We start from the raw sequence: 26,440 nt of genomic DNA, 5'->3' as shown, positions 1-26,440 counted from the left end.
CCATTGGTTTATGTAGGCGATGCTTTGAAGACCTGGTAGTGATGAACAGGTAGTGGCTTGGGACTGCCAGTCATTCAAACCATACCGACTTTAGAATTACTGCTGCACCTAAGTTACTCCATATTGTGTCCAACGGTGATTGTTTAGACTGTGCCTTGACCTGAGAGACACTGTTTTGGGGGGTTTTGTTTGTGAGTTTGTTTGTTTGTTTGTTTAAATTGAAACAGGGTTTCTCTATGTAGCCCTGGCTGTCCTAGAACTTGCTCTGTGACTAGGCTGGTCATGAACTCAGAGATCCAACTGCCTCCTGAGTGCTAGAATTAAAGAATTAAAGGGATGAGCCACTACCACCCGGTAAAATGCAGTGGGTTTTTTGTTTGTTTGTTTGTTTTGTTTTGTTTTGTTGGTTTTTTGAGACAGGGTTCCTCTGTATAGCCCTGGCTATCCTGGAACTCACTCTGTTGACCAGGCTGGCCTCAAACTCAGAAATCCACTTAAAAGGCAGTGTTTTTAAACAAGAGGCTCCTTACTCTATTTTGAGGGTGGAGGATGACTCTGCACCATATTGAACATGTGAACAACACTATGTATCCAGAACCACTAAGATACCAATTGATAACTGTTTCTTACTAGCAGAACCGGAGCCACTCTGTAAATTTATCTGAGTACATTGGGACTATGGGCCCATATGGATGTTTAAAAATCTTATCAGCAAAGCCAGGCATGGAAATTCATCAGACATACCAAATTGATGAAAGGGTACAGAAAGGACTTTTAACACAGCTATAGGGGAATGATCTAATGACTTATCATGGGAGTGTGCATCAATGTATCAACAGGTAGAGAAGTCCTAACTGTCCCAGGGGCTCCAGCATGACTCAGTTTCCACTGTTGACTCTCCCTCCTAGAACTGCTGCCCTTTCATCTTCCCACTTACTCATCTGGGCCTGCCATCCATCAGTGTATCTGTTTGTTCATTTGCACATGGTCCTGGCTTTCTCCTCTCTAGCCTCCATAGCACCTCACTTCTGCAGTTCATCTCTGACCCTGCAACTTATTCTAAGGCAGCAGCTGCATTTCCAGGAGACCTACAGCCACATTTATAACCTCATTCCCGCAGACTCTTTATTCTCATCAGCTTCTGCCTCTCAGGCCCCTTTGTAACTTACCGATATAGATATAGAGAAGTAGGTAGACACAAAGATAGATATAGATGATTTAGACAGAGGCAGAGATACATACTCAGAGAGAAAGATTTATAGTGTGAAGTGCAACGTGTGATCTTAGAGTTAATATTAGTAATTAGGATTGGAATAAAAGAACTTTTAATTATCTTGCTGAGAGCTATTAAAGGAAGGGGTTCTATTACACAAATTTCTGCCAGTGAAACCACTGTACCTTGTAAATTGACTGTCCTTCAGTGAAGTCTGACATGGTAGAAAAGTAAAATGTGTTTGCCTCTGCTGCTTCTGACATATCATAATCCTGGCAGTCTCTTTTGCAAGAGGCCCTCAGCTTGAGCTGGGATCCTTCTACATTGGCTCATTGTGGTGGTTTGAATATGCTTGGCCCAGGGAGTGGCACTACTAAGACGTGTGGCCTTGTTGGAGGAGGAGTGCCACTGTGGGCATGGGCTTTAAGACCCTTGTCCTAGATTCCTGGAAGCCAGTCTTCTCTTAACAGCCTTCAGATGAAGAAGTAGAACTCTTAGAAACTCCTGAACCATGCCTGCCTGGACACTGCCATGTTCCTGCTTTGATGATAATGGACTGAATCACTGAACCTGTAAGACAGTCCCAATTAAATGTTATTTTTATAAGAGTTGCTTTGGTTGTGGTGTCTCTTCATAGCAATGGAAACACTAAAACACTAGTCTGATCAGAATATTGACCAAGTAATATTTAGCTGATCTATTATTTTCTGTTTTCTCCTTTAGTTAGATGAGGTAAACTCATTGAAAGTTGGTGTAGTGACTACCAAATGGTCATACCATTAGAGTCCAGCAGTGTCCAGATACTCAGAAAGGCATGGCTGAAACGGGGATGTGCTGAGGTTGGCTGAACAGGAGCTAGGTTCTTCAAAAGACCTATGTTGTAGTTTTGCTAACTAGCTGAATGAGCTGTTGTCCATTCACTTTTGTTTTGTTTTGTCCTGTTTTTGTTTTTAAGACAGAGTTTCTCTGTGGAGCCCTGGCCATCCTGGAACTCACTCTGTAGACCAGGCTGGCTTGAAACTTAATTTGACTGCTTCTATCTCTCGAGTGCTGGGGTTAAGTCGTGTGTCACCACTGCTCAGCTTGTCCATTCACTTCTTATAGAGACTGTTCTCTTCCTCCATGTTTTTAGGGTCATTTTAGGAAGGAAAGGAGACAGCAGACATGAATAAGGGAACAAACTGGGGCATTGGAAGTCAGAGGCTTGGATGCCATCTTGGCTGTGTGACTGTTGCCAAAACTTTGAATGGACTATTCCTGTTATTGTGATGTGGATGTCTGTTTTTTAAAAGGGGTAGAGATTTGAATTAGATCATGGTCCTTCTTGTCTAGTATTCTTTTATGATTTATAAGACTAGTCAGTAAATGTGGTGTGGTGTGCAAATGATAGATTCAGAAACAAATGCTATGGGGATTCATGTTTCAGCACTAGAGAGGCTTCAGCTGTAAATGATATGTACATAAACTCTGGTCAGAGCTATGACATGACTCTTGGCTCTCCTTCAGAACTGGGGTGCTTCGCCACTGTCAGGAGAAGTTGACAGGGGTGCTGTTTGCTGGCTGCAGAAACATCCTGAGCTAAAGAGAATGGCTCTCCCCAGTAGTCTCTCACTGGGAACAGCCCTTATCCAGTCACTACCTGGTGTGAGATTGTGAAAGCCAAACATTTGCATTTCCTTTCTGGAAATCTTTAAAGAATCACCCTAGCCCAGAGCTGCTCCAGAATTTACTGGAATTGCACCAAGCTTCAACTTACCCTTTACTTCTACCAACCCTGCCCTCTTCATTTCTCCTCCTCCTCCTTCTTCTTCCTTTTCTTCCTTTCTCCCCCTCCTCCTCTTCTTTTTAAATTTAATGTATATAGTTGTTTTGTCTGCATGTATGTCTGCACTCAGTGTGCATGTAGTGCCCATAGAGCCTAGAAGAAGGAGCTAAATGTCCTGGAACAGGAGTTACAAGTGTTTGTAGGAGTTACAAATTGTGCATGTTCTGGGAATCAATCCTACATCCTCTGAAAGAGCAGCCAGTGCTCTCAGTCACCAAACCATCTCTCCAGCCTATCTCTTCACTTCTTGGTGTTTCCAAGCCCATTTCTACCCAAATCCCAGTGTTTCCCAGTGGATGTGACCTCCGGCTTCTTACCCACAGGCTTATAATGTATGAATTTGGATTAGGCTGGTAGAAGCCAGCCAAGCCTCCAGTGCTCCTTAATGATGAAATGCAGGTTGAGATCTTCTTTAGAGTACTAAAAAAGACTCTTCATGTCTTCTCTCGGACACAAAGTCTGCCTGTCTATCTATAATACACACACACACACACACACACACACACACACACACACCACACCGTATGAGCACACCATGAAACAGAAGGGAGATTCTCTGCAAGGATAGGGGAAGCAGTGAGGCATGAAACAGAGATCATAGAGAATAAGAGGATGAGGAGAGTAAGAACAGGGTAAACTGATAGATCTGTATACATCTGTATGAATAGTGAAACCCACGATTTTGTATGCTAACTGAAACAGTTATTATGAGCTGGTGTAGAGCAAGCCAAGACTGGGATGCTACCAAAGACATAGCAAAGATGACGCCTCCTGTGCATTCCACTGGACTTCAAAACAGGAAATGTGATTTCTTCTATTTTAATATCCTGAGCCAGAGGAGGTAGTAAGTCAGGTCTGGGTCAGCCAGTCCCCTTCCAAATGACACCATGAACAATCCCTCAGGTAGATCGGGGAGATGTCTAGTGGCCCTTATTCAAAAGCATGGAGATTTGAATTCAAATCCCCAGGATACATGTAAAAAGCCAGCATGGCTGCACTCATACCTGTACCCTAGTGCTGGTGGGGCAGAGACAGGAGCATCTCTAGGATTGCAGCCTAGCTTTAGGTTCTGCAAGAGACTGACCCAAGGGATTAAGGCAGAACACCTGGCATCATCCCCTGGACTCTGTGAGCACATTCATACATATGCACATACCACCTGCCCACCCCAACCCCCAGGGTATAAACCCTCTTCAAATGACACCATGAAAGGCCTCTCCAAATGACCCTACACAACCCCTCTCCAAAATATACTATTAAAAAAATTTAAATTAAAAAAATAAAACACCCCTAGAAATTTCCATCCTACTTAATGAATCAGAGCTCTGTGCTCAGAACCCAGAAGCTGAGGAACCTAAGCCTCGTTGTAAGAACTCTGTGTTCAGCACCCAGAAGCTGGGGGACCTAAGTCGCGTTGCCCAGAACCAGTTGCCTGGGGTTCAGTGTTTGAAGACAGTTCAGCCACCAGTTTTCCATCCAACCTCCTCTAAGCAAGACGAAGAAGTTACTACAGTCGTGTTCTGTCGCCCAGGTTCAGTGCACCAGGAAAAGGCAGAGATAGATAGCGGAGAGGAGAGAGACAAATGATCAGTTATCATCCTGTGAATAGCTAGATAAATATTGACTAAGAGTGCCTAGGAAGAGAAGCGTTCGGATCTGCCTGCAAAAATGAGCTCCCCTCCTTCCCTCCCTCCCCCTATGTTCAGTGGCTCTGCTGCGAGAATCCGACTTCTTTATTTCTCTCTGTGGGAGCCGCCGTCTTAATGACTCAGCACAGCGCTCCTCCAGCGGGCGGTCCTGCCTCAGGTGGCAGATCAGGCCTGGGAGAACTGAGGTCTCATTTAAACTAAGTTAGAAATTTCCCAACTTGTTTTAAAATGAAATAGATTTGTAAAAATAACAATAATAATTATTTGACAGTGTTATTATAGCTCCCAGATCAGAATTTAACCTTTAAAGTAGAACCATCCTTTTCTTTTCCTAAAGAAGTGAACTTTCTCAGCTCCTGGGTCAGGCATTTCCCACCTGGGCTAAAAGGTTTCTCTGCTCCTGAGTTGAGGAAACAGCTCTGAGGAACTCAGTTCTTCCTAACTTGGGCCTTGTTGAAGTGTTCATTCTGGTTCACAATTAGCTATTTTCATTTTTAAATGTATTTTTTCATACCTTTAGCCTTTAAAAACGTGTTTAGACATAATGTTGTATATGCGTATATGACATCAAAGTAGAAGTGTTTGTTTAACAAAGGTGGGTCAGGAGACTGGGAGAGGGAATATATATACTTGTATGGAAATAATTGGAAAAATGCAATTTAAAAATGTGTATCAAACCCAACCTCTCATGGTCGGGAAATGGCTATTTCTCCAGGCAACATGTCATTTTTTCAAATAGACTTAATGGGATTTTACTTCAATTTTTAAATAGTGGTATGTAGCTTACAGGCAAAGTAATGCAACAACCATAACCCAGCTCACTGGCCTCCTCACATGGTTATCTGTCTGTCACATGCAAGTTGACTGTGACCCACTTCAAAGATGACAAGCCTCTGCTGGGGTGCAAGGGTTTAGTGAGATGCTGCTTATGCTCAAAGGTCTCCTGATTTGCTCCCTTCCCCAGCATCATGTCCTGTGACCCCTCTGATCCCACTCTATCTTCCAGCTATAGTGTTTGTTGGCCCCTTCCCTCTTACGGTGAAATAATCTTCTCTGGAGTTGAGGCCCAAGTGAAGGGATTAGGTCCTAAAAGTAGAGCCCTTAGGAATGCGATGTGTGCTCTTATAGGAAGAGGGCAGACAGCTGTACTCTGCAATCCAGAAGAGGGTCTTGCAGAACTCGCAAATACTGGCATTCTGAGCTTGGATTTCCCAGCCACTGTGACTATAAGATGTGAATTTCTGTGGCTTGTTCTGTTGTTTGTACGTTAGGGTGCACTGTTTCCAGTACCCTATAGGACTATGATTTCCTCAACTTAAAGCTGTTCAGCTCTCATACTTTCTACCTCAGGACCACACAGTGGGACTGGGACCCTCCTACCCTCCAGCCACCTGCTCAGAATCCCCTCCAACTACCTCACCCCACACTCTTTCCAAACTCCAGCAATGTCTCTTACCAACCTTGTAGCACTTCTCTTCCATCTTAGAGGATGTGTGTGTGTGTGTGTGTGTGTGTGTGTGTGTATGTGTGTGTGTGTGAGAGATGTTACCTCCCACATGTCTGTCAACTTCCTCAAAGACTTGATATATGCAAGGATGAGCTCATCAACCAGTTCCCTTTTTTATTCTTAAACTTGTCCCTCCAGCTGGTCTCTTCGATTGCTGTGTCTACTTAGGAGCTTAAGCATGTGGCATTCCCCAACTGGCCTCTTAGCCTTCAGGCCTGGTTCCTATGTACCAACTTGTGAGGTTCCCTTAAGAAGCTTCTCTGGGGGTAAGCCGACATTTAGCCATCCTCACTTCATCTTTGATGGTCTGTCATCCTCCCCTTGCCTGTCCACCATCCTCATCTTGCCTTTTATGATTGTCTACCATTCTCACCTCACCTTCAATGATTGATTGTCCATCATCTCACATTTGATGATGGTCCACCAGCCTTACCTCACCTGTCCACCATCTTCATCTTGCCCTCGATGATTGATTGTCCACCACGGGTGTATTCATAGGGAACCTGTATCATCAGGAAGCAGCAGGCTAGGAATTTGAAATTTAAGATCTCGTTTGCTCTACCATGGCTAGCAATCTGCACTAGGTTGGGAATTGAGACATGGGATGGGTTAAAGATAAAGGTTCGAGGGATAGAGAGATGGCTCTGCAGTTAAGAGCACTAGCTTCTCTTTCAGAGGACTGAGGTTCAATTCCCAGCACACACATGGCAGTTCATAACTGCCTGGAACTCCAGTTCAATGGGATCTGGCATACTCACATAAACATACATGCAGGCAAAACTAATGAACATATAAAAAGTAGGGGTTGGGGGAGAGATTCAGATCAACACCAGAAGTAAAGCTTCAGAGACTTGGCCTTTTATTTGATGAGAAAGAGGCTTAGCATATGACACAGAAAGGCAGGATGGGGTGTGGGGCATGGAGGTGGGGAAGTGCCTAGTGAAAGGGGTCACATAGGCCTGAGCAGCTGACATTTCGTACTGTCAAATAGGGATCTGTATCTGCTGATTGTAACAGATTATCCTAGCTGTGATACCAATGTGTCACATTACTTAAGAAGCAAGTCTTTCTCTGCTATCCATCTGTATTCTGCCCAGCACTCCAGCAGTCTGGTCCCTCGGAGTAGAAACCATATGTCCCCAGATCCTGCAGAGTCACTGAGAGATCAACATGCTCTATGGATATTATTGCATTTAATCTCTGACTCACAATCCTGCCCTATTCAAAGCAGATCCTGAATAAAATTACTATGAGCATCTGGAAGGAACTATAAATGAACCTTCATCCATACAGAAAACACCATCTAGTGTGCACAAGAGAGATACTGGCTACTGGCTACTTGATATTCACCTGGAAGGCCAATGATGCATGGCTATTGGGCAGAGATTTCCAGGTGCCCTCTTTTTCTAAGGGACCAAGTTCCAGATCTTCCATCTTCCTGTGAATGTCCTCACTTCCCACCATTCTCACCACCATCCCACCTGTATACCAGGCATCTGGTTGTATTTATTGCTCTCTAAACCCACCAGGTTGTCTCTGGCTTTCAATGCTGGGAGTAAACTACTACTTCTGTCAGAAGGCTCGTCCTTACCTTTTCCCTCCTCTACCCGGAATCTCCTGATGATCTTTAAGAACAAGTGCAAGTCTTAAGCCTTCTGTAAAATCGTTGATGTCTATAGGCTGGATTTATTGTTCTTTCCTCTTATCTTCCATGCCCTCAAGCAGTAGGACTCTTTATACCAAGACCTACGTGAGGTTCAGCTCATATTATTTTTTTTATTAGATATTTTCTTTATTTACATGTCATATGATTTTTCTTTTCCCAGTTTCCCCTCCCAGAAACAAACAAACAAACAAACAAAAACAACAAGAACAAACCCCTGTTGGCTCCCCCCTCCCCATACTTGCCATCCCACCCTCTCCCACTTATTGGCCCTGGCATTCCCCTACACTGGGATACAGAACCTTCGCAGGACCAAGGACCTCTCCTCCCATTGATGATCGACTTTGCAATCCTCTACTATACACATGCTGCCAGAACAATGTATACTCCTTGGTAGGTGGTTGAGTTCCTGGGAGCTCTGAGGGTACTAGTTAGTTCATATTGTTGTTTGTCCTAGGGGTCAGCTCGTATTATTTAATCCATACTAAACCTCTATGAAGTTAGTGATCTTGTTATGACTAATTTTACTGCTAATAAAAATTTAAAGCTTGAAGAGGCTAACTCTCCCAGTGTTTTATTGATAATTTATTAAGTGACAAAGCCATATTTCAAACCCAGATCATATACCAAAGCTTGTAATCATTTTTTTCAAAGTCATTTATTGAACTGGCTGGGGTGGCACATACCTTTAATCCCAGTACTCAGGAGGTAGAGGCAGGCAGATCTCTGCGAGTTCAAGGCCAGCCTGGTCTACATAGTGAGTTCTTCCAGAGTAGCCAGAGCTGTATTGTGAGACCCTGTCTCAAAAGAATCAAAATAAGTAAATAGTCTTTTATTAGTATCTTTACTAGGCTTGAGTTTCTTAAAGAGACTATGACCTTCCATGTCTCTGTCCTGGTACCAAGAAGTGTATCTGCTATGTGATAGACACTCCATAAATATTTATAGAATAAATAATTTAAAAAAACCCAGGAGAGCCGGGCGGTGGTGGTGCACACCTTTAATCCCAGCACTTGGGAGGCAGAGGCAGGCAGATTTCTGAGTTCGAGGCCAGCCTGGTCTACAGAGTTAGTTCCAGGACAGCCGGGGCTACACAGAGAAACCCTGTCTCGAAAAACCAAAAAAAAAAAAAAAAAACAGGAATGTGCCATGTTGACGACTTCTCATGTTCTAAGACTTCCCTGTTATCTTTTGAGTTGGAGAGGCATGAAAGTTGTTAGTGTCCCTCCTGGTGATGATATTAGAAAGATGGCTCCCTAGAGGAGAATGATTACTTTTCCAACTATGAAAATCCAGAAGTCAATAAATGTAGACTATACTCTTGAACTCATGGCTGTCTAAAGAGCTCATCTTCAACTGGGCTTATTCCCAGAGTAATTAGAATATACACATAATCTCTGAATTCTGGTTGTCCATTCAGCAACAATTGACTGAGCATACCCAATACATCAGGCAGTACACTCCACTCTGGGGACACAATAGCCAACATACTCATGCTCCCCGAAGTGGGCTTGTAATATCTGTCCATGGGACAGCAGTTCTGCTGACAAAAATACTCTTTCCCCCCACTTAGGAAAATACCTTTCACCTGTATATCATGTGTTAGGTGGGATGGGGGAGGGGGAGGAGATTTCTACTTCTTGACTTTAAATTTCGGTACTGTATTGAATCTTCTGTGTTCATTGTGACTGATGGTGGTTAGGTCACATGGTTGAAGGTGGACAGATGTATGTTAGTTATTATAAGAATTTTTTTAGAAATAATGGAAGTAAATTGATGCTTTCTTACAGAGAGAGCTTTCCATCAGAGAATGAAACCAATACAAAGGAAGACAGAGCTGAACTTTGAGAAAAAGAATGCATGGATAGTCTACAGCCATACCAACCTGAATGTGCCCAATGTCCTGTTGCCAAGGGGAAGATAATGTCAGACAGTGGTGTAGATCCAATGGCCAGCCACTCTGACTTTGGATTTGACTCAACATTTATCAAGAAAACCATGATGTGAGTCTTGGTTAGTTTTATTTCCAACTCAATAAAATCTAGAACTACTGGGAAGAGAGAATCTTGACTGAATTGTATGATCAAGTTAGTTTAGTCTGTGATGAGGAATGGTCTTGATTACTGACTGATATGGGAGCCGAGGGCTAGGCCACTGTGGGCAGCATCATCCCTAGGCTCATGGGCCTGAGTTGTATAAGAAGATAACATTCAGAAATCCATGGAGGGAGCCAAAAAGAAGTGTTCCTCCACATTTTCCCCAGCTTCTGATCTTGAGTTCCTGCCCTGATTTCCCTCAGTGATAGACTATGAACTGGAAGTGAAAACTGAAATAAACCCTTTCCTGTCCAGATTGATTTGGTCAAAACAACAACAACAACAACAACAAGCAAACTGGAACAATTTACAACACAGTAGTCAACCACTGGGACAGGCACAGGCTGGTGAGTTCATTAATAGAAAGTGAGAGGCCCTAAGAAGGCAAGTTAACCATGTGTCTCTTAATGCTGGCCGCAGAGTCCAGAAAGGAGAATTCCTGCTGATCAGCAGACCCAGGGAAAGCCAGGCTGGCCACTTAGGACCTCAGGGTTGAGGTGTATTGGTTGTCTCTGCCCTCTGCACTGTGTTCTTGGTGATGTATGTTCTGCTTTCCTGTCTTTCTTTTTGTTTTTCTTTTTTGTTTTTGTTTTTGTTTTGTTTTGTTTTGTTTTGTTTTTTGACACAGGGTTTCTCTATGTAGCCCTGGCTGTCCTGGAACTTACTCTGTAGACCAGGCTGGCCTTGAACTCAGAAATCTGCCTGCCTCTGCCTCCCAAGTGCTGGGACTAAAGGCATGCACCATCGCTGCCTGGCTCCTGTCTTCTTTTCCTAAGAGGGAACTTTAATTGAAATTTTTTCTCTCTCTACCATGGTGTAGCATATGTGTTAGGGGAAGAAGTGAGAAATAGGTTATTCAACTATAAATTTCCACATGCAAGGAACTATCCATATCAGACCTGAAGTTTAATCACAGAAAACCCAATTCTTGAAGTAGAAGAAACTGATATGACACAGGAATTAAGAGCCATGGCTGGCTGTGGAGTTTTATTACTGATTTACCATCTACTTAGTAGCTGAGTGACCTTGGCCAACTTATACCTCTTCTCTGTGCCTCAGTTTCTTTACACATAAAACATGGAAATTGAAAATGGGGATAAAAATAGCAATTCCTAATTCATCGCATTTTTATAGGATTGCATAAATCTATACAAGTAGAATAATTATAGTGACTGGCATGTATTGAATGTTTAACAAAGGTCATCCATTTCATTATCTGTTCTCCTCTCTGGAATATATCTAAGTATGTTCTTAGGGTTGGACATTTTCACTATATTTAGTGAGAGTCTTAGAGAAAATTATATGGATCAATGCCAGACAATGGAAACAATCGAACTGTGTTTTTCTCCTGGTACCAGAACACTTCTTGACTTTATGGGGGTCATCATTTCTCATATATGTGTATTGAAGAGAGATGACCCTACCCATCACCTTTGGGCTCCTCTAACTGTTACACATACTGCACAGAGTTGGTAGGATTAAGTGTGACAGTGAAATAAGTTGCCAGAACAATGCTGAGCACATACTAATAAATCCCAGATCCCAGGACTTCCCATTGCTCCTGCTTCTACAGCGGGAACCTGGAATTCAGCAATGGTAAGGGAACCTCAAGAGTCAGGGGTCTATCTTCCCGCCTCATATGCTGCTGGGCTCCTGCCTGATCTTTATTTCCCAGGAAAGCCTGCCCTAGTAAACGTTCTAAGGCAGACTTTAAGTTCTGGTGTGGAGCAGGAATAAGGACTGAGAGTTAAGTGGGTCACTTTGAAGCTAATACAGTATAATTGCTCACATTCTGGTCTGTTCATTATTTCCACCATGTTCTCCATCTTTCCTCTGTGCCTCTGCCCACAAGATCCTTTCCTGTCCTTCCTCTGCTCAGAGCTTAATTAACTTGAAGCTGCAAACCCAGCTCTTCCTTGCCTCCTCTTTGACCTCCTGCACCTAGCTTTATCACAGCAAAGGTACAAGTTTTTATTCCCTTACATCTCTATAATCAGAATTAGCCGACTATTACCCGTTTGGGAAAATCCCGACTTTTTAACCTGCTTTTGTAAACAAATAAAGTTTTATTGGAACTCAGCCATGCCTACATTGAGTGTGGCTGCAGTTAGGCAATAAGAGCAGAGTTGAGTAATCACAGCAGAGATTTCATGACCCATGATGCCTAAAGGTCTACTATCTGGTCCTGCAGGGAGGAAGTTTGCCAGCTCCTACTACAGAGTGCTGGCACTACTTTAGGAACTTGTTCAAAATACAGAAGTTTGGGATCACACGGGCCCTGGAATCAAGCCCACAGCTTAACAATCCAGATGTTTCCTATGCACCTTATACTAAGAAGGGCTTCTCTGATTTTTGCTTAGGACAAGCAAGGAACCCTGCTTCAGTGCCCAGTGCAGTGTGTAAGAGACTCCTCTGACAGAAGCTGACTAATGGTGGTGAAGAGGAAAACCATTTTCTGCAGTGTTTCTCAAAGTGTTGTCCCCAGAGAGACACATCCACAACTCTAAGGCCCACTTCATATTCACCAAATTCATTACTTCTGCAAAGCTGTTACCAAATACCAGACCAATGGCTAGGGACCAAGTGTCCAAGCAGGAACTTGTGGGACACATTTCAGATTCAAGCCATAAAACCAACAGGCAGAAACTCTGATGTAAGCTCAGCCATTGGTGCTTTAATGAGCCCTTCAGGTGACTCAAACACAGGCTGAATTCAGCCGTCTCAGAGCCAAAGGTTCTATTTACTTTGTTCTAGGATAAGGGCCTTGTCATCGGTATGTACACCTTTTAACCCTGCATGTAATCCTCATTTCCAGCCAGGGTTGGGAACCTCTGTTTTAGATCATCTAAGTGCAATGAGTTTTCATTGAGTGCACATTGTTTGTGCCAGGCATTGAGCTAGGCTAACTGCCATAGCTACATTGGTATCTGTATTTATATGGATAAGGCAAGGCCTCTCCTTCTGAAATGATTACCAGCTAATTGGGCGGTAGTCATGTGATTCAGTGAATTGCATACACATGTCTACTGTGATAGCAGTAGTCTGGAACCCTAAGGAAGGTGGTAGATTCATTGAGGGGATCCGACTGAGTGCCAGAAGGAAAAAATAGTTGAACTAAGTCTTTGTTTTTATGTGTCTGTATGCATGTGTGCACAAGTGTGAGCATGTGTGTGTGTGTGTGTGTGTGTGTGTGTGTGTGTGTGTGTGTGCACATGCCAGAGGTCAGTGCCAGGTGTTTTCTTCAATCACTTTTTACATCGTTTTAACTTTTGCACATTGTTTAAAAGATTTTTTATTTTATGTAAATAAGTGTTTTGCCTGCATGCTTGTCTGTGTACCACATGCATGCCTAGTACCCATAGAGGTCAGAAGTGGGCATTGAATACTCTGAAATAGGAGTTATGGATGGTGGTAAGCTGCATGTTGGTGGTGGGATTCAAATCCTTAACAAAAGAGCTTTTAACCACAGAGCCATCTTTCCTTGCCTCACCTTGTTTTATTAGCCTGGGGCTCATAGATTTGACTAGACTGATTGGCCATCAAATCTCAGGGCTCCTCCTTGCTGTGCCTCTCTAGCTATGAGGTTCCACTCATGACACCATGCCCAGCTGCTAAATGGGTGCTGGTGGCTGACCTTGGATCCTTATGCTTATGCAAGCAATTTCTTTACCAACTGAGCCATTTCCCTGGTCTTTTTTTTTTTTTTTTAAGATACCTTTGGTTGTATTGTAGGCTGGCCTGGAACTCACTATGTAGTCCAGGCTGCACTTGAAGTTGCTGCAATGTTCCTGCTTCCCAAGGGCAGGGATTACAGGTATGTGTCACCCTGGCCCAGTGAGCTAAGTCTTAAAGATAAGGAAAATGTTCTGGAACGTTTGAGGCTGAAAAATTAGTATACACAAAGGCACTGGGTCAGAGGACACAGCCAAAGGAAACTGCTTCATTTGGAAATTCCAAAATGCTTCGTGTAGATGAAATATCAGAAACAAAGCGGCAAGTGTAAGAGTATAAAACTGGACAGGTAATCCCAAGCCTCAAAGGGGGGGGGGGGTTGTAACTGGAGTTAAAGTGCCCCATGTCCTTGTGACATGATTGCGCAGAATCTAGCTTTATCTCCAAGCTTAGTGAGGAGTAGCCAGGTGCAAACAATACTCTGGCCAAAGGAAGAGACCCACTTGGCAGAATTCCACAAAAGCATGGAGCCTCCAAGGTCTGTGAAGAGAAAGCAGACTCCATTTACTTTAAAGTGGAGAAACACACCCACAGCTACATAGACAACTAGATTTCCCTCATCTCCCTAGCCACACTACCCATGCCACCCAGCTGAGAGACTTCTGCCTCGGTGCACGGCACACAGACAGATGAGGCTGGCAGAGTTGCTCGGTCTTGCAGCCGGGAGCCCGCACACAGCTGCTAACTTTCTTCCCCCCTCACGTTAAGCTGGAACATTCTGCACTTTTCTTCTCCAACTCTTTCAAAGCAAGTCATTCCCCCCCTTCTTTTTTGGAAGGACGCCCATTGTTCTTGTGACATTAAAGATAGGTCTTCAGGCAGCAATTGGTGGAGTTGAGCTGTATTATGGGGACTTGTCACAAGGATACAACATTATACAAAGAAATGATGTGAAACAAAAATTGCTCTCTTCAGCTCTCCCAACCACTCCCGCATGCAGATTTCAAGCCAGTGTTCTGCCCCGGTGTGACTGGGATTAGGGAAGAATGGAAGGGAGGGGTGGAATTCATGGGTCTCTTCTAAGCACCCTTCCAGCTGCTGGGGAAGCTAGTGGTTCTGGATTTGGTGATGGATGGTGTGAGAAGGGAGGAGGGTTGGGTGGCGGGAGACTGAAGAGGAAAGCCTTGCTTGTTGGGTTTTCTTAGGAATTTCTTAGGAAGAGTTACATCAGACTGCGAACTGAGGGATGATGGTTAGATGAAGAGCTAAAAGCCCTTCCTTTCCCACAGAGATTCACAAATTCATTTCCCAGCGACTTTTCCTGACAATAAATGGTGACATGCTACTACTGAAATGGGGCCCTATCTAAATTCTGGACGGAGGGTCTAGACATTGCTTGCCAAAGACATCATTTCTTTCTTTCTTCTTTAATTTAATTTGGCTGTGGCCTCTGGTCCCCGCTCTCACTAACAGGGTGAGCTAGGAAAAATTATTTAAATGGCCTCATGCTTCCATTTCCTCCTCTGCAAAATGGGAATGTGTACTGGAGGCAGAAATGTGTGACCTTTTGACGTTGGGACATGATGTTGTCATATACAAAGTCCATGTTTGAGATTCACATCATTGAGTTATTTAAAAAGAAAAAAATCTCATAATGGCTCAGTGAGTAAAAGCCTGCTCACCCTGAAATCCTGATGAGCTGAGTTCAATCCCGGAACCTACATCATGGTCGAAGGAGAGAACTGACTCTACAAAGCCATCCTTTGATTGCTACATAAAAATTGCAGCCGGGGCATGCCTCTTCACATCATGCACAAACATACATACACAATGAGAATAAATAAATGTTTAAATCTCATAATTATTAAATATTTGTGTGTGTGCATGAGTGTGTGTGCACGTGAGTGTGTGTGTGTTTGTGTGTGTTCTCATGCTCATGCAGTATCGGCAGAGGTCAAAAGAGGAAGTTTGATACCCTAAAGCTGGAATTACAGGGTCCTCTGGAAAATCTTAAGCAATAGTAACTTTTAGTAGTCTCCCCAACCCCCAGTTTCATAATACTTTAGGTTAAGTGTACAGATTTGTGTTGGGCTGCATTCATAGCTCATAAGTATTATGTCATCGCTTGGTTCATGCTAAAGTAGAATTTCCTTATACTGTTATTACAATGCCTGCAATTAATACGGCACTTGGCAGCCCACATTCTCTATGTTTGGTGTATGCTATTGCTTTCACGGTTGGAAGTCTACGGACATATATTAAACCCTTCCGGTACTCTCCTGGCCTCTGAGAAGGTAAGGGATGGAACCAGATGCTCCAAGTAATCTGTGGAGTGCAGAACAGGCTGTGGCAGACTGGGCCTGAGGATGAACACTGAGAAGAGAGGAGCACAGGCTAACTAACAGATGAATGAGGAACGCGCAGGCTAAGCCAGTGACCAGAGAAGAGGTAGTGCCTCTGGTTACTTGGTGGGTAAAGCCTAGACAAGGAGGTAGTGTTGAGTGCCCAAGTCATCCAGGAGACTTCTTGCTAGAGGAAAGAGGCTGTGCCCAGATATCCCAAAGCGTGGGGCCCCGGGATAGTTACAGGAAGGACTGTTCCACGGGGACAAACGGGGGTGGGGGAGCTGGAAAGTTTAGGCTGGCTCTTCTGGGTGAGAGGCTGTGCAAGGGTTAACTTCTGTATCATTAGCTTCTCGAGGAAGTGTTGATTTGTTGGTTCTCTGTTCTCTTGTTTTGAGACAGGGTATCATGTAGTACAGGATGGCCTCTAATTCCCTATTTTAACCAAGGATAAGCTTGAAGTTCTGATGCTCTTGTTTCCCCCTCGTGAGTGCTGCAGTGATTGGCAGGCACCACCGTCCCCGCCCCGCCCCCATGCCAAGTTTACGCAGTGCTGAGGATTGAGCCCAGGGCTTTATGAATGCTGGGCAAGCATACTGCCAATTCAGCTGCATTTCCAGCCCTTGCTTTTAGCTGTTTGATGCCTCAAGCTGTGATCCAGGCTTCCCTAGAACTCCACGTCATCCAGGATGCCTTTGAAATTGGAGTGGCCCTTCTACCTCAGCTTCTTGGATATTAGGTTTACAGGTGTAAGCCTCCACACCCGCTTTTCAATGGAGACCTTAGACATTTTCCTGACTCTAGGGAGCTGCCTCTATTGGAAACCCTTTTTCTCCAATAGGAAGGCGTGATAAACAATCAAGGCGTTGACTGACAGGCAGGTGGTAGGGGATATCCACAGGCACCAATGGCACTGGACACTCTATGTACCTTCCAAGTCCTTTAACGATGACCTCTACAGGTCTTACATTGCCCAGCACCTCTTGCCGCCCCCCACCCCCCTTTAATCACACGAGACCCTGACCTCCTTGCAAAACTTTGTAAATGCAGGGACTTAGCCTTATTTGAAGAATGAATGGGTAACAGAATTATTCATCTCTCCGTAGCTTTCTGCACACATTTCCCAGAAGGAGTTGCGAGTTGCTTTTTTGTCTCCTGGGCTTCAGTTTTTCCTTGGGAGCCTAGCTTTGGATTCTGCCATTTTGATAGGAAACATGAAGGAGGCAGGAGGAATCCATTCTCTCCTCTCCCCATCCACCTGGGCAGATTCTTGGCTGGACAGAGTAGAGGCTGGCTGCCTGTGCGGCAAAAGATGGACCTCACTCTCTTAGGGGACAGTTCTGCCAGGTAGGAGGAAGGCTGGGTCCGCACCTCAGTCCTAAGGTCTCTTGCTTTAGTGAGGTTCACTTCCTTGGACCTCTTGGCTTAGGATGCAGATTCAAACGAAGAACCTCGGTAACAAACATCTCTCCAATGCCACATAGATTATTCTGGAATTAGGCCACTGTTGTCAATTTCATTTGGTGATCCCAGTTGGGTCTCCAAATTATACCTGTAATTTGGTGCACTCTATGTATCTCAGACTGTCAGAGAAATCCTATAATTATTTTTCTAGGTGACAAAAGTTTTAAGGACTAGCTAAATAAATGGAGCTAAATTTAGAGTTCTGCCTCCGTGCAGCGGGATGGGGCAAGGGGCAGGGAGTGATCTGTGGCTTAGAGGAAGGAGAGTCTCGATTCTATCCAAAAGGTGGCAGCAGAAATTACCTCAATTAACTGAACAAGAAGCCAAGCCTTCGCTGCCAGCTCGCCAGGAGCCCTGGCACACACCTTTTCCCTTTTCTGCCAGAATTCCAGGCCATGATCAGTAAGCGGTCCCCAGCTCCATCTGCTGCTCCTGTCTGAGACCGATCCCCAGGCCCTTGTCACCTCCTGTCTTCTCCTCCAGCTCAGCTTTCCAGAAGTAGCAGGGTCAGGAGTTCACGAAACAAAGAAATCCCAGCCTACAGCCATTTAACAGGGAGCTCAGAGAAAAGAGGCCAGGGTCTGGGTCTAGCCTGCACAAACTCCAGGGACAAGAAGGGTTTTCTACAAACTCACTACAGTTAGCTCTCTGATGAAAATCAAGATGCAATGCTTATCAAGCTCTTTGCCCAAAGATTTTTTTAATTTTATTTATTATTATAAGGTCTCACTATGTAGCCCAGGCTACCCCGAACTCACCAAGTAGTCCAGGGTGAGCTCATATTCACAGTTCTCCAGCCTCAGCCATCAATGTGATAAGACTATGGGTATATGCTACCCCACTTGGCTTGTTTTCCTAGTTGTTTGTCTGTTTGTCCTTTGGTTTTAATGTATTAGTTAGTTTTGCTTTTGGGGAGGCTTTTTTGTTTCAGTTTTGTTCATTTGCTTTAAGACAGTGTTTCATTACATAACGCAGTCTGCCCTGATAGTCTCTCTATATAGCACAGGCTGACCTCAAACTCAAGCTAATCTGCCTGAGTGCTGGGATCATGGGCATACACCACTGTACCCAGATTCAGCCTAGCTTTTTAATGCCAAGAGTGCTCTGTGCGAGACGTCCCTAAGCGACATGTGTCACAGAGTGCTTCCCAGGGCTATAACTTTCTAGGTTTTGGTTTTACAACAGTGAGCAGAGGATACCTCCTTGCCTGTATTCTGCTGGCCTCCTTATAGATGTAAAGGTGATAAATGACTGACAAATGTGTCTGGTTAGATGGGGAGACACAGAGGCAGATTGGGTACAGTAAAGCACCCGAGGGACAGAAGGGTCGGTCCGGCTTCCAGGAGGGCTAGTAACCCAGGAATCAGTGCCTGACAGGACAAGACAGCAGCCCTGGTTTGTAGGTAGGATTGGACTGAGAGGTCAGGATAGGCCAAAAGCCCTTAGGTGGACAGTGCTAAGCGGGCTCTCCTAGGCACAGCATGAATCCTGTAGGAGTGTCACAAGAAGGGAAATGTGGTTTAAAAAATAAGTATTGATTTAATTTTACTGTGACTGTTTAGGCTAGGAATAAGTAAGCTCTATCTGTTTATAGAGTCATGAGCTAGGCTTGCTCTTTATGCTTTTAAGTGGGGGAAAAAATCAAAAGAAGTCTATTTTGTGACATGTGAGAACTAAATGAGATTCAGAATTCAGAAGTGCTAATAAAGTTTTATTGCAACAAAGCCATGCTCATTCATTTATATAATTTCTATGGCTCCTTTTGTGCTATCATGGAGGAGCTGATTGGTCAGGATAGAGAACAAATGGCTATGAAGACTAAACTACTTACATTTTGGCATTTGACAGAAACTACTTTTTAATTCCTGGTTTCTATGGAGGGTGGCTACTCTTGAGCTTGGAGGTCAGGAGCCCTTGACTTGGTCTATACCTCCTCATGGTTGTTTGGATGAGTGAGCTGTTCCTCAGAGAGGATTAGGATATTTGATGAGATAAAGGCTTTGTGACACAGAGAGTTTGGGGTGTGCAGCTTCTATAATGGTTATACATTCCATAACGGCTATACATTCCGTAATAGTTATACATTTCATGGTACGAAGGTGGTGGAATGATGCAATGGACTGAGGGATGTTTGTGTTCCCTGGGAATTCATATGCCCTGATGGTATTTGAGTCTTGATGGTATAACTAGAGGTAGATAAGAGCGCAGGGGTGGAGGTCTCCGAGTATCTGTGCCCTTAAAAAAGACACTCAAGGTGGCCTCATGTGTCAAGTCCTGCCCATTTGTTCTTTGAAGTGTTCCATTTTTCTATTCCCAAAGTCATCTCAGAACAGAGGGTGAAAAGCCAGCAAATGGGGACAATGGCTACTTGTTCTTCTGTAGCCACAGTCTAGTTAGCCCGTCCCCTAGCCCCTTCTCCATGGCCGCAACCTGCTGATCAAGGAGACACAGTTGTAAATACAAAAGATGTCAGGCTGTGAAGAGGGTTATGCAAAAGAAGGAATTTTTTTTTCCCCAAAGAAGAACAAGAAGTACTGAGAAGAAAGTACACTCTGACCTAATAAAGCCTCAGTGGCTTTTGCTACAGACATCTTGAAGGGTTTTAAATATGAAAACAATGTTCTCAGACTTGCCTTTAAAAGGATACCTCAGACTCCTGCCGTTTGGAGGGAGCTGGATGAGAAGAGGCTGCCGCAGTGGTTCACGGAGAACACAGCAGTAGCTTAGACTAAAGAGGGGGTTGCAAAGATGAAGAATTGGACTGACTGAGGAACTGGAGTAGGAAGACGAAGTCACGGGAGTCAGAAGCAAGCCGGATATAGAGCTTGAAGACAGTAGAGGTGACAGTCAGATTAATCTATGACGCTGCATGGAGAGTGAAGCTGTTTATTGCTGTGGGCACAGGCTGGAGAGAGAGGACCAGTGGGCACAGGGAGCAGGAGCGGGGGGTGGCAAGCTGGGGTGACTTTGAGGTATTCAGCTATCTAGCCTAAAGTTTTAACTGGAGCTGGAAGCCAGGGAGTCGTTAGTGAGTGGGTGGTAACACTGCGAGACAGATCATTTTGCTCAGCTGCTGGCTGTATTCATGGGATTAAAATGTGTGTCATAGTTAAGGTTTCTATCACTATGATGAACACCATGACCAATAAGCAAACTTGGGAAGAAAGGGCTCATTTGGCTTACACTTCCACATCACAGTCCATCACTGGAGGAAGACAGAACAGGAATTCAAACAGAGCAGTAACCTGGAGGCAGGAACTGACTCAGAGGCCATGGAGGGGTGCTACTTACTGGTTTGCTCAGCCTGCTTTCTTTTTTTCTTTCTTTCTTTCTTTTCTTTTTTTTTTTTTTTTTTTTTTTTTTTTTTGGTTTTTCGTGACAGGGTTTCTCTGTGTAGCCCTGGCTGTCCTGGAACTCACTCTGTAGGACCAGGCTGGCCTCGAACTCAGAAATCTGCCTGCCTCTGCCTCCCAAGTGCTGGGATTAAAGGCGTGCGCCACCACCGCCCAGCTCAGCCTGCTTTCTTATAGAACACAGAATTATCAACCCAGAGATGGCCCCACCCAAAGAGGGCTGAACTGTCCCTTGTCAACCACTACTTAAGAAAATGCATTGTAGCAAGATATTATGGGGACATTTTTTTCAAGTAAGGTTACCTCCTTTCAGATAACTCTAGTCTGTGTGTCAAGTTGACATAAGACTAGCCAGCCAGCACAGGGTGAATAATATTCTGCTTTTTAGACACTCAACACATACACACACACACACACACACACAGAGAGAGAGAGAGAGAGAGAGAGAGAGAGAGAGAGAGACAGAGACAGAGACAGAGAGACAGAGACAGAGACAGAGAGACAGAGAGAGACAGCTTTAATCTTGGATGACTGGCATGTGTCCTCTGAACTGTGCAGTTTTACAGGAAGTTGCCAACACAATGAACCATCTGAAGTCTCTAATGAAGCAATTATAGAATGCGGAAAAAGCAATCAATCAGCTGTAAACCCTGCAGTGAGAACTGCACAGAGATAGAGGGTAGATAACGGGTTTACTGCAATTAAGTCAATATAACTTGATTCGTTATTGGAAGCAGCCTGCCCCTTTCACCAGAGAAACTGCCTCTCGCAGACTACCATGGTCTACCCCCCAATCAGCTCTAGTCTCAGGACTGTCAATTTGTAGTCATGAGGGAAATAGTCACATTTGGGGAAGTCACTTAAGGAGAACTTCTGACCGAAGTGGGGTTTGCCAGGTCATAGAATCCAGCACTCTCTTCGTTTGATTCTTGAGCCTGAACAGTTCTGCTTAAGGGATGTTTAATCTCTGGCAATGATGACAGTGTTAAGACATCCATTGCACTGTGACAGGGTGCCACATGGAAATAGACTGGAGAAACAGGAAGTTGAGTAGCAGAACTACTTCAAGTGGCATAGCAGCTTCAAGCCAGACCTATCTGACATCACAGTGCATCCATCCAATTTCTGGGCCACAAACGTTCCACTTTTGTCTGAACTCCTTGAGTTGTCTCTATATTCAGCCTATTCTCTTGGTCTTTGGGGCTAGCATAAGATCCTTACTGATTCCACCATTTGCTGTCCTGGGCTCACTCTCTGGAGCAACTTATATGAGACCTTGAAGAGAGTGACATTGGTGAGCGTGACTGATGGCGCTGTTTTCTTTATTCTCCCCTGTCCAGTGCTACTCTGCTTCCTGTTTCTCCAGCCTATTTCCCTGTCATACCTGACAGCCATTCTCTCCTTCCCTCACAGCTTTCTCACTTATTTAAAAACGTTTGAGGATTCCAGTTTCCTAACCATACTCAGTGGGCTTGTTCTGAAACCACCTGGATCTGATACCCAGAAACATGCATGACATTACACAGAGAGGCCAGTAGCAGATACACATTATTTTACTGCTGTTCATGGAGATAGGAACTGCTCTTCTTCACAGACGTGGTTCCCTTCCGAGCAATGTGAGGGTTGAAGTTCTCACAGGCGATAGCATCCTGATGTCTATGTGTATGTATGATGCTGTTCTGTTCCCCACGTGGAGCCGGAAGACTCGGGTTGTAGACAGGTTACTCATTAAGCCTTCACTTGTCTTGTTGGAAAAAAGTGATTTCCCAATCACTCAAAAATAGGAAATCTCATTTTAGGAAAAATAATTACATGTATTTTTAAACCTGTTTTGCAAGACACAGTCACAGGAAGCCAAGAGTATAGGGGTCATTTTTTGTTAAGGAGTACAATGATTTTTATTTGCTGATAAAATGTCCTTCTTTAGGTTTCTTTCTCAAGCATACTCCATTTTATTAAAAAGTGAAGGCCAACTAGCCCTCAGATTCTGACCTACCTTCATCTTGACTCCTCTGGAAATAACAAAGTTCTTAAGTCTCCTTGTCTGATTCAACCACACGAAGCCAATCACAGAGATTAGTCTTCTTCAGGGATTTCTTGGTAAGATAACTCTCGTGACTTTTAGAGAACTGTTTCTCAGAAATGACTGGTTATATTCTTCCAGCGTTCAATATGAATTTGGCATTCCCAGGGTGTCCAGTTTGTGTAGTAACTTAGCCTTCTCTAGGAGAAATGGCTTAAAACTTCCCAAATCAAAATTCCATCTTCCATTAGATGAATGAGGTCCTAAGCAAAGCTCTAGACTGATATCCTGGGCTTGTCTTTCTGCATCAGCATCTTGATCCATTGCTGTCTGTGGGAAGATCTAAGGGTGAGGCAAGGAAAAAAAAACTGCCTTGTTCCCATTTCTCCTTCTCCATGCTGGTGCCTTCTCTGGTTTAAGCTTGCACAGGCTTCCTGAAGGCTGTCAGTCTCTGTGAGTTCATATGTGCATCAATCCTGTTGTGTCTGCAGAACAATTTTCCTGGGTCATCCACTACCTCTGGCTTCACAATCTTTCTCTTCTCTCTTCCACATAGACCTTAGTTCTTCGAGGAGTTAGGGAAAGGGGAAGGTCATTACCAAAATACAATGTATGAGTTTAAAAAAAAATATAGCCCCACAGAGGGACACAAAAGTATGAAGGACCCAGATATAAAGTGCTTTGGAAGATCTGCTTTGATAAAGGAAGAAGTTGGTGCTGCTTTGAAATATGAGAAGTTGTACATTCTTTGTTCTGATAGGGTTTCCTATAGCCCAGGCTGGTCTCAAACAAAGCTGGTCTTGAACTCTTGATCCTCCTGTTTCCATCTCAAAGTTCTGGGACTCCAGGCCTGTGCCATCACACCTTCATGTGGGCGACTATTCTCTAGAACAGAGGTCCTCAAACTTTTGCATGTATGTGAATGGCACAGCCTCTGTGATTAAAAGATGTAACTGTGCCAAGGCTATATACAGCCCTCAAGAATGTCTTGTTCTTTGTAGGATGGTGAAGGATGCCAATTCAGACCTTGCTTCATTTGAACCACTGTGTCTGGCTCCCATATTTTACAGGATCCTTTTGAGTTCTGTGTGTTTGAAACCCAAAACAAATGAGTCCAGACCAAAATGGACTTAAAAGAAATTTAGTAGTCTTCTATATCTAACTATACATCTGACAAGGGATATACCTAGACTCTATAAAGAACTCCAAAAATTAAACACCAAGACCCCTCATCAACCGATAAATGGGCAAACAGAGTGAACAGAAAGTTCTAAAAAAAAGAAACACAAATGGCCACTACCCATGTGAAAAAAATGTTCTCCATCATTAGCCACTGGGGAGATGAAAGTTAAAAGTACATGGAGATTCTACCTCACCCCAGCTAGAACAGCTATTATCTAGAAAACAAAGGACAGAAATTGCTGGCAAGGATGTAGGGGAAAGAGGAACCTTTAGCCACTGCTGGTGGAGGTGTAAACAATGCAACAATGTCACGGACTGGGGTTTCTTGCGGGGTCCCTTGTTCCGTGGGACAATGGGTTCTGGCCAGGTGTACAGGATTCGGCTTCGACAAATAGACACTACACAAGAAGTGTTCTATCTGAATGTATTTCTTAAAAAATTGACATGAGGCTTTTACAATCATTGTAAAAGAGAAATGAAAAATCTGGCAGCTCAGTTGTCGAGGTACATCTGAGGCCACCTAAAACACATTAGGTCTAAAACAGCAGCCATCTCCTATGGACTGGTGAAGCACCCCCGGGCGAGTATGTTTGAATCTCTAATGCTCAATCTCTTGAATCTCTACTGGTGCAGCACCCCCGGGCTCCGAGTATGTTTGGGCTGCATGGTCTGGGCCAGAGTCCCAGGAGGCTGCGGGTGCGCCAGCCAGGAGAATAGAGGCTTGAATCTCCAGTCCTCAATGCTGAATCTTCAATGTTGAATGCTCGAATCTCTAATGCTCAATCTCTTGAATCTCTACTGGTGCTGCACCCCCCCAACCCCCCGGGCTCAAGCGCTCCGGGCCCGGGGGGCTACGGACTACATGGATCTAAGTCCTAGTCCACCTAAGTTCTGGTTCTAGTCCAAGTGCGAGGGAGTCTAAATGCTGAATGCAGACTGCTGAATCTAGAATGCTCAATGCTCTCACACACATACTCTCAAATTAAGGTCCCGCCCATCCTAGGTAAAACGCCCACTATGCTAATCTTTTGGGGAAGTAGAGACAGTCTCTTGCTAATTCTTAGGAGTGGTTCAGCTGAAGTACAAGACTGAGAATGAGGATTTACTTGACCTTGTCCTGGGATAAGTCTCTCATTCTGTGAGCTTCAGTGCCCTACCCACAATGCTGGAGGCAATTAGAATGGCTTAACATTCCAAGCCAGGGTTTGACTAGGACGTTGGAACGTTGGTGAAGGTCAGAGAGCAATGTCCGAATTTTCTTTTTCTAGCTGTTAAGAAATGATATCTTGGTGAGCCCCTAGCACACAAGTATGAGGATATATCTGGGCTACCTCTGAGTTTGGGGTACCAGGCAACAATGCGGAGGCAGGAGACTGACTTTCCTTGAAGTTTACGCCTCAAATACCGCCTCACACTCTTTTATTATTTTTCAGACGGAGCTCCACAATGTCTCGCCTCATCGTGGTTAGGGATCTTAGAAGAACTCTAAAGGCAAATGGAAGCACAATAATTACTATTAAAACAATTTTAGTAATAACAGCAAGCAAGATTATGTACTGAACCCAATCTAAAGGGTTTAATGTACTTAAATTATTATTATTTTTTTAAATTTACTGGCCAACTCATCAATGTTCCAAGTATCTAAATGACTTTTGCTAATTTCTGAAATTTTTGTCTTCAATTGTCCCATGTGAGAAATATCTGTATCTTTTCATACTCTGTAGATAAGCCTTAGTCTACTGAAATGATGTCGGACACTTAGTGGCTAACCTAACTTTTAAACAACATAGCATAGGGATAAGAGACAAGAAAAATTCATATTGGCAGCAATAAGTCCAAACAAATTTAGTTGAACAGCAGCAGTGTTAGCGATTCTCGTTGTTTTAGTCTGTGGAGGATGTCTGCTTCTCTTGTCCTTCTCCCTCCTCTTCTCAGCGAGTGTGTGAGCAGGAGAGGCAGGGCTGCTTGGACCAGTCTTTTCGGGATCTAAAGAATTGGAGACTCTTCATTCTGTGGAAAAAACATAATACACCCTCTTCTCGAGGTGATTAAAACATCTGGGCCTTTTTAGGCTCCAGTAAAAAAGATTCTGTTTTACCTAGGCATAATTATGTCTGGTTGTAGGGTGCCATACATGGCATCTCAATTTAAAATTTCTTTAAAAATAAAAGGAATGATTTAAACAATGTGCACAGGGATACAACTCTCCCTTATCTGCTTTTGTGAAAGTTTTTCACTAGATAGATAGATAGACAGACAGACAGATAGTTAGATAGATAAAACTACCATGTATCCCAGCTACAACCCCTCCTGGGTATATATCCCAAGGAACCTAAGTCAGCATGCCACAGAGACAACTACATTTCTGAGCTTATTGTTGCACTATGCACAATAGCTAAGAAATGGAGAAGTAGGGGCAGGAGAGATGGCTCAGTGGTTAAGAGCATTGGC

At 43.9% G+C, this 26,440-nt stretch overlaps 1 pseudogene; it reads right to left on the bottom strand.

The window, feature by feature from the left end:
* Positions 1–22,757: 22,757 nt before the first annotated feature.
* LOC116095251 lies at positions 22,758–23,121 on the bottom strand (annotated as a pseudogene).
* Positions 23,122–26,440: the final 3,319 nt, after the last annotated feature.

This window comes from Mastomys coucha, unplaced genomic scaffold, assembly GCF_008632895.1.
Source record: "Mastomys coucha isolate ucsf_1 unplaced genomic scaffold, UCSF_Mcou_1 pScaffold18, whole genome shotgun sequence".
In the NCBI taxonomy this organism is placed as follows: Eukaryota; Metazoa; Chordata; class Mammalia; order Rodentia; family Muridae; genus Mastomys; species Mastomys coucha.
The sequence above is the reverse complement of the archived record's forward strand: the minus strand, read 5'-3'. Positions and strand labels throughout refer to the sequence as shown.